Source organism: Mesoplodon bidens, assembly GCF_964165515.1.
Source record: "Mesoplodon bidens genome assembly, chromosome: 3".
In the NCBI taxonomy this organism is placed as follows: domain Eukaryota; kingdom Metazoa; phylum Chordata; class Mammalia; order Artiodactyla; family Ziphiidae; genus Mesoplodon; species Mesoplodon bidens.
In genome coordinates, this window is record NC_138178.1 from 103503313 (window position 1) to 103512445 (window position 9133).

General features: G+C 42.7%; 2 gene segments (V, D, J or C); both read left to right on the forward strand.

Annotated features, from left to right (window-relative positions):
• Positions 1 to 1594: 1594 nt before the first annotated feature.
• Positions 1595 to 2247, forward strand: LOC308614987 (T cell receptor alpha variable 38-1-like). The segment is given in 2 exons: positions 1595 to 1658; positions 1898 to 2247.
• Positions 2248 to 5257: 3010 nt separating this feature from the next.
• On the forward strand, positions 5258 to 5949 carry LOC308614058 (T cell receptor alpha variable 38-2/delta variable 8-like). The segment is given in 2 exons: positions 5258 to 5385; positions 5613 to 5949.
• Positions 5950 to 9133: the final 3184 nt, after the last annotated feature.

A 9133-nucleotide genomic window follows, 5' to 3' on the forward strand; every position in this document is an offset into this window, starting at 1 on the left:
ATGTCCCCAAAGCAGCCCTCAAGCCATGATGGGTAATGAGTTTATGAATTACTCCAGCTCCTTTATGCCGCATTTGGGGTAACTCCAAAGGGTATGCTATACCTTCTCCCAGAATTACCCAGCTGGATTAAGCTCCAATTGCCCATAGTAGTAACGGCTTGATGACAACACCCTGTCTTGGCCTCCTTCCCTTCTCTGATTCACTTCCTACTAATGTTTCCTAGAATCACCTGCATATAAACTAATCACACACAAGTCTTTGTATTAGAGCTGACTTTTTAGGAATCCAAAACCAAGATACAGGAATTCAAATCATGGGGCAAAGATGGAGATGATCTAGAAGAAATTCTGGTTGCTCCTTCTTCCATTGCTATCAAACTGAATTTAGGGGCACAGAGATTTTAGCAGCCTCGTTCAGGGCTGGTCCCAACTTGTACAATTGCCTGAGCATCTCTCTCAGTGAGAAGACTCAGCCACCCACCTCTGTTACAAGAGAACCTGTGTGTCAGACAGTACCCAGTATGTAGCAGAACCCCATTCTTACTCTTGGCTTGGGGACTCCAACTCTGGAATTACATAAGTGTCCCTGTTACTTCCTCTGGAAACACAAACTTCTGGTGAATCACAGTAGGTCTTTTTTTCCTTGTTCACAATATTTTTTCAAAATGGAATGAGAGTGATGGGAGCAACTCTTTTTTTTTTTTTTGCGGTACGCGGGCCTCCCACTGCTGTGGCCTCTCCCCTTGCAGAGCACAGGCTCCGGACGCGCAGGTTCAGCGGCCATGGCTCACGGGCCCAGCCGCTCCACGGCATGTGGGATCTTCCCAGACCGGGGCACGAACCCACGTCCCCTGCATCGGCAGGCGGACTCTCAACCACTGCACCACCAGGGAAGCCCGGGAGCAACTCTTAACATGACTTGTTTGAAGCAATTCGGTGCTGATGAGAGCTCCTACAATAGTTATTTCAGAACTTCTTAAAAAAAATAGGTCTCTTTTTTTGTGTGTGTCCGTGGAAAATATAAGCACAATTAGACACTACATGATCTGCTTCCACTTACTCTGAGTTTAGTCCATGCTCTTTTCAGGCACAAACATATATCTTTTTTCTCATTCTTTATTTTGAGAAGTTGTAAAACTATTAAAAAACTCAATACATTAATATAACAGGTGTATTCTTATCACGCATAACTAATTGTTTATATTATACTTGCTTTGTCATTTTTATTTTTTTTAATGCAAAGAAAAATTATAGAGTTTGCCATTGTTGCAAATAAAACTCTGCCACTTCTGCCCACTATTCTAGGTCCCCATTCTTCTCTCCAAGATTAGGTCTTAGCAGAATAAATTTGCCAGCTCCCTCTTCTCTTTATTTTCAGCCTAGAAGTTAAAAAAACTCAGAAAACAGTTTTCACTTTCATCTGAAATTACAACCAATAGCCTAGTTCCTGAAGCGAGACCAAAAAGTATTCGGAAAACTTTCGTCAGTGAGACAGTCACCCATCACCTGTCATACCATTTCCTGCTCTGAAGCTCAAGGGTCGCTGAGCACAGAGGGGAACCCAGATCAGAGCAAGAGACTTCTCAGCCTGCAGGGGAGAGTTGTAAGCATGGTATTTGTTAGCTTGCTGCGGGCAGTCCTGGTCTCCACCTGTCTGGGTAAGGAAGGTTTAGGTCTTTCTTTATAATGTTATCTAATGGGGCTGTGAAACGAGAGCAGATGAATAGCAGAGTAAATGCATTGCCTCAGAGAGCCCAGTTGAAAGCTGATATGTTCTGCTGAGGTTTGGATCAGGCAGAAGAAAGGCGGGTGGGGATGGGAACCAGTCTGGGCTGGTCTGTCTGCTTTCTCTCTCGTGTGACACCCAGTGTGGTCCTTTCTCTCCTCTTTCCCCCAGGATCCAGTGTGGCCCAGATGGTCACTCAGCCTCAACCAGAAGTGTCTGTGCAAGAGGCAGACACGGTGACCCTGGACTGTATGTATAGCACTAGTGAGAGTGATTATTATTTGTTGTGGTACAAACAGCCTCCCAGCGGGGAGATGATTTTCATTATTGGCCAAGAAGCTTATAAGCAACAGAATGCAACCAACAGTCGCTACTCTGTGAACTTCCAGAAAGAAGCCAAATCCCTCGGTCTCAGGATCTCAGACTCCCAGCTGGAGGATGCGGCAATGTATTTCTGCGCCTGCAGTGGTCCACAGTGAGACGAGCAGCAGAGAGAGGCTTACAGAAACCTCAAACCTCAGCATCTGTGCAGAGGTCGGGGGAAGTGGTCGGGGTAAGATGAACATAGAAAATCATTGACTTCTCCTTGGAATAAAAGCTCCTCCTATCTGAATATAAGAGACACAGAGAGATGAATGTCTATGACTTGTAGTCCTTAAATTAACAGTAAAAATGACACGTGTAGTGTTTTCCAGTTTTACAAGTTGTCTTCATACTTGCTATCATCTGTAACCCTCATAGCTTCATGTGGTATATGTGACCGGTCCGACTTCTGAAGCATTTCCTCTGTCCAGCAGATCTTTATAGTTTTCCTGGGAGCTCTTACCTCCAAGAATCTTAATCTTTTCCATTTTGTTCATAGGTGCTTGTTCTTTTAGTCCACCCATGTCCAAAACCGAATGTCCTCAGAAAAATGTACCCATTTTAGAACACAACAACTGTGACAGCATAACCAGGGAGGGAACCCACTGGTCCTACAATAAACGTAAGAGATAAGCTAGGTTGATGGTACCTAGAACAGGTGACCTAGAAGAACGACGGAATGGCCTGTTAAAGGCTCAGCTAAGAAACCAGCTCAGGTGCAACACCATTAATGTTAGAATGCTATTCCAGGTTGGAATGCTATTCCAGGAAGAGATAATATTCATTAAATCAATGTCTGATGTATGGTGCTGTGACACCCTAGCTAAAATACACAAGTTTAGAAACCAAGAAATGGAAGCAGAACAGACTCTTCTCCTATCACTCCCTGTAACCCACCTTCAGAATTTGTGTTTGCCTTTTCTCAGAGTCCTAGGCTCTGCTGGATTAGAGGTCCTGATTCCCTGAGGAAGAATGCTTCCACCAGCGGATTCAGTAAGGGCCCCACTGAATCCGCAGCTATGACCGCCACCTAGATCACTAGGTGACCTAGTTGAACTCCTTGTGCCAGGGTCCAGCAGACAAAAATAGGATTTATTAGGTGGGGGCATAATTGACCCAATTATCATGGAGTACCAGATTGTTATTACACAGTGAGGGCAAAAAGAAATATATTTGGAATGTAAGTGTTTCACATGGGGTATTTCCATGCCCAGTAAAAAGAGCAAGTGGCAACTGTGGCTAAAAGGTCTAAAAAGGACAAAGTGACAAAGAATTGAGACCTCTCAACAATGAGGGTCTGGGTCACCACACCAGGCAAGAATCTAAGTTCGCCAAAGTGGTATCCAATATAAGGAAGTCTGGAGAGTACAGTGGAGGAGGGAAAAGATGAGTATCAGTTATAGACTTGGTACCAATTAAAGGAGTAGGGCCTGAAGCTCAGGTTATGCAACCTCCTGTATTAAGTGTTTTAGATGGATTGTAGCCAGCCACAATCTTGAAGACTCAGAGACACAGTGAAAATAACATAAGACAAGCATGCATCTGAGTAGTGCAAAGAGAGCCCTATAACAAATATCTCATGTGCCTGTTGTCACGTCCAAATGCCTAGGGTTGAATTTATCAATAACTGTGATAGACAATTCCTGGACACTCGGACTCGTCTCAAGCTGATAACATCCAACATTAAGCATGCACTGTGCATTATTTTTACTTCCTATCCCAGGGCCTTCTCTGACTCCTTGGGAGCTCATTCAGCCCATGGGCAAGCACAGCCTGAAAGTATAGGGGAATTACCACCCCTGCCAGCAAGCACCAACCAGAGGGGAAAGGGACAGATGAATACACTAGCTTCTTGCTTCCCAGCAGATAATCCTGAGAAGCATCCTGTATGCTTCTCGGAGATCCTGGCAGAATCAAGCCCTAATCCTACGCTACCTACCTCCTCATTTCTGCTTCTTAAGATCGCATCCTAAATAAACTATCTTCACCTGAGTCCTTGCTTTAGGCTCCATTTTGGGGGGGAGAACAAAATTTAATAGAGAAAATTTCTTTGAAATTTTAATAGAGAATTCTTTGAAAATTTAATAGAGAAAGAACAGAAGAAAGTTTAAGGTGAACTTTACTGGGCTGATTGCTAATAAGAGCATGTGGGTACTTGAGTGATTACATAATTGGAAAAATAGAAGCTGTCACCTTATTTTTTCAAAAGATGGTGAAACAGACCATATTTACAAAACTCCAATCTCTGCAGATGTGTGATCATGCCCTTACTTACCAAGTCTCAACTTTTAACATTATCCCCGTCCCTGAATCTGCTCACCCTCTATTATTTAAACCTCATTCCTACTTCTTCTCAAAATATACCTCTATTCCAGTCCATCTATTCTCCTTACTGACCCATAAGCACTTCAAACGCTTGAATTTTTTTTCCGGTTGTTCCGCTCACCCAGATTTCCCTTTTATGTGTGTATCAGTCTGGTCAAATCATATTAGTCCCATAAGCACACCTTAAAGCTCCATCTCCTCCGAAGTTTCTTCTCTAATAGTGAATCCTTGAACTCCTTCTATCCTAAAGTCACACTGTGCTGAATCTGAAAGATTGACTCATAGTGACTTACCTTTTTAAAGCATTTGCTATTGTTTCCAGGCCCTGATCTTTCCTCCCCCAAATATATTATGGTCTCTACGAGGACAGAATTTTGCCTCGTACAGGTATACGGCATTCTTCAATGCTCTTGGCAATATTGGGCACATAATAAGTGCTCAGTAGAGCCCAAAGATTATGCTTAAAATTTATCTTGTAAACATCATATATTCATGGGAGAATATTAAGGGGAAAATCAGTATGTTCTAACACAGTCACAGAAGGTTTCTTTGGAGAAGTTATGATAAAAGGTAGGATTTTTAAAAGCAGCAATGAAGGGAAAAATAGGGTATGTTTTAAATATCAAGGTCTCTTCATTGAATATAAATAGAAATCTGAAACTCGTATAAACAGATTCCTTACAGAACAGATTTCTTGAAACCAAGTTCTTCCTGGGTAGAGGAGTGAATCATAGGAATTGCCTCAGTAATTATGTCTGTGACCTGAAGAGGGCACTGCTTGCACAGTTGACAACAGTTACTCAACTGCCCACCTGACATACGAGTTCCTGTTCTGAAGCAGTGATGTCACCCAGTACAGCTAATACCCAAGGTTCAGATAAGAGCAAGAGGCTTTTGTCACCGTGCAGGAGAGAGCTGCCAGCACGGCAGGCCCCGGTTTGCTGTGGGCAGTCGTGGTCTTCACTAGCTCGGTAAGGAAGGCACGTGTTTTGCTTTTACTATAACATCCAGTAGGACTGGGAAGTAGGAAGAAAGATTAATAACACAGGGATCTTACCTCCTCATGGGTCCAAGCTACTGCAGGCAAGAAAGCTGATGGATTTTACCTGAAGTCTGGATCAAGCAGAAGAAAGGTGGGTGGAGATGGGAACCAGTTTGGGCTGGTCTGCCTGCTCTCTTTCCCTCCTGTGACACCCAGGGTGGTCCTTTCTCTCCTCTTTCCCACAGGATCCAGTGTGGCCCAGATGGTCACTCAGCCTCAACCAGAAGTGTCTGTGCGAGAGGCAGACACAGTGACCCTGGACTGTACGTATAGCACTAGTGAGAGTGATTATTATTTGTTGTGGTACAAACAGCCTCCCAGCGGGGAGATGATTTTCATTCTTGGCCAAGAAGCTTATAAGCAACAGAATGCAACCAACAGTCGCTACTCTGTGAACTTCCAGAAAGAAGCCAAATCCTTCGGTCTCAGGATCTCAGACTCCCAGCTGGAGGATGCTGCAATGCATTTCTGCACTTACAGTGGTCCACAGTGAGACGAGCAACAGAGAGAGGCTTACAGAAACCTCAAACCTCAGCATCGACGCAGAGGTTGGGGGGAAGTAGTTGGGGTAAGATGAACATAGAAAAATCATTGACTTTTCTGGAGAAAAAAATACTATTCTATCTGCCTATAAGAAACACAGAAATGATGCTATAAGCTGGAATTCTCAAAATAATAATAAAAATAATGGAGGTACACAATGCTTTATAGTTTTGTAAAGTACATTCACATGTATTTATTTAATTCTCACAACCCTGTTGTTATATAGGACAGGTCAGATATTCTGTGTCACTGCCATCCAGGGACTCTCATAGCTTGAACTAAACCTATATTCTCCATCTGCATGCCCCATGATCATATCAAAGTCAACATATCCGAAACTGAACTTTTATACTCCCCACAAATCTTTTTATTTTTCCCTCCTCAGCTTTGCTCAGGATTAAGACACACAATAAATTTTTGAGTTTGAAAAATTTCTCCACCCTCTACCTCCCAGCCTAGGGTATCTGATCTTGTGTGTGTGTGTGTGTGTGTGTGTGTGTCCACACCTTATTTCTTTCTAATTACAAAACAGGGTGAAAAACTACATCACATTTATCTCATTGTTTCCTGATTGATGTATCAGTCACCCTTCCTGACTTTAACCTAATTTCACCCTGTATTTCTTTAATTTCCTTCATGCACCATTAGTCTGATCTAAGAAGTTGAGGAAAGACAACAAACACTGTCAAATAGGATTTCATGTGTTGCTAGTACTCGTCAGCAAATGAAAATTAATTAATTAATTTTTAAAAAACAAGAAGTTTAGGGCTTCCCTGGTGGCGCAGTGGTTGAGAGTCCGCCTGCTGATGCAGGGGACACGGGTTCGTGCCCCGGTCCGGGAGGATCCACATGCCGTGGAGCGGCTGGGCCCGTGAGCCATGGCCGCTGAGCCTGCGCGTCCGGAGCCTGTGCTCCGCAGCGGGAGAGGCCACAACAGTGAGAGGCCTGCGTACTGCAAAAAAAAAAAAAAAAGATGGTTACATAATTTAAAAGCTGTTTAAGCAAATAATTCTATTTAGAATAATGAATGGAAGGTATATCATATGCCCTCAGTTAATAACATCTGGGAACAATGAATCTACTAGGGCACTGTCCCACCTGCTGACACTTCACATGAATTTTAGGCAAAGTTAGCTACTAGATACGGAGCTGACATTCCCTGAGTATACACTATAAAACCCTTATTGGTTGTTAAAAATGGAAATACCACCATGCTAGTTGGCAACTAGCCATTTCTCAACGGTCCCTTATATGCTCGCTTTCAACCCCTGCCATGTTGGCTGTCTTGGTTCCTCTCCCAAGCTTATTCATGACCCAGCAACTAAAGAGTAATTGTTTGACATAGCTGGGAGCCCCCACCAGGATTCTGTTCTAACACTCTCACTTTCTCCCTACAACCTGTGTCTGTTCTGATATCCATACCAGACAACAAACAGATGATTAAACATTGGGTTAAAAGTTTTTAATATCATCTCTCCCTAGAAGGAAACACAACATATACAATACCATACTATAACAAATAGTCTACTAGGTAAGAGTGAGGCTAATGAAGAAACAAGAAAAGATTAAAAATTTTTTGACATCCAGACATATTCATAAAATAAAAGTCTGATAGATAAGCAGATATGAGCTAATCTGATCCTTAGTTTTGCCCCAAATTATTTTTCTACCTACTGTCTGGGCTAGAATATCCAATCCTGCTTCTGTGCTGAATGGATGTTCTGAACCCCAATTTCCAATGTGGTGAGGAGGAGGTGCTTTCAGAACACTAATAATTCTCTGGACACCAACTGGGTGTCCTGCAATTCAACTCAATTTTGACACTATCTATCTGGATATAGTGTCAGATTCCATAGGTTAAGGGCCCAGTCCTACAAGACTGCCCCTCCCCCACTCCAGATGCCAATCTGAGGTACAGGTTGTTACCAGTACTTCTGACCCACCAGCTATAAATCAGAGGTTCCAACGACCCCCTCCTTGAGTTGTGTTAATTTGTTAGAGTGGCCCACAGAACTTAGGAAGCTTGTTTACTCACTAGATCACCAGTTTATTATAAAAGTGTATAATTCAGGAACAGCCAGGTGGAAGAGATGCATAGGGCAAGATATGGGGAAAGGGACGCAGAGCTTCCAAGCCCTTCCTGAGCACACCACTCTCACAGAATCTTCACCTGTTCACCAACTCAGAAACTCTCTGAACCCTGGCCTTAGGGTTTTGTAGAGATTTCTTTGCTTAGATATGGTTGATTAAATCATTGGCCATTGGCAGTTGATTCAACAGCCCCTCTCCCCTCCCTGGAGGTCAGGGGGGTAGGCCTAAAAGTTCCAACCCTCTAATCACCAGGTTGGCTCCTCTGTCAACTAGACCCCCATCCTTAGGTGCTTTCCAAAAGTCACCTCATTGACATAATATAAGACATCTTTAAGACTCTTGCCACAAGAAATACCAAGAGTTTTAGGTGCTCCATGCCAGAAATGGAATGAAGATCAAATATATATTTCTTATTATAAATCAAAATATCACATGTGCTTATATTAAGCTTAGTCTTTGCTTAAGAACTTGGGTCACAGTAGAACCTTTAGGTGTTGAGACCGCATTAGTTAATCCCTATGGATATTTTGATTCCTACTAATATGTTTGCTAACACTGGTAGCCTGCTTTGGTTACTAACAAAACCAGCAGTATGGAAATTTAATGTCCCTTCTCTCTTAACTCAGCTCTTTGTCTCACATCTCTTTGGAAGCTTCATTCTCTCTGCAACACCAGAAATGGGCACTTTCCACTGACTACAGCAACAGAAGTTTAAACCTCTTGGCAGGAGGAAACACTTTCTGCTTAATGGGGAGGCTGATTCAGATAACCTTCTCTAGAAACTCAAAATTACACTGTTTGATAATTTCTTGCATAGAACATTTGCAATTTCAGAAAGGTGAGTGATGTCAGCTCTAAAAGTCTTTTGTCCTGTCTTGCTTCATTCAGATTCAGATTTAAGGAGAAACACTGGAGAAGTCACATGAATTTCCGTGACTGATATTTTCCACCAGTCTATAGAAGATATAAACTTAAAGAATGGTTGGAGGATTAACCATAAACAGACATTGCCAGTAATTCTGCATTGTCATCAAAGCATGCTC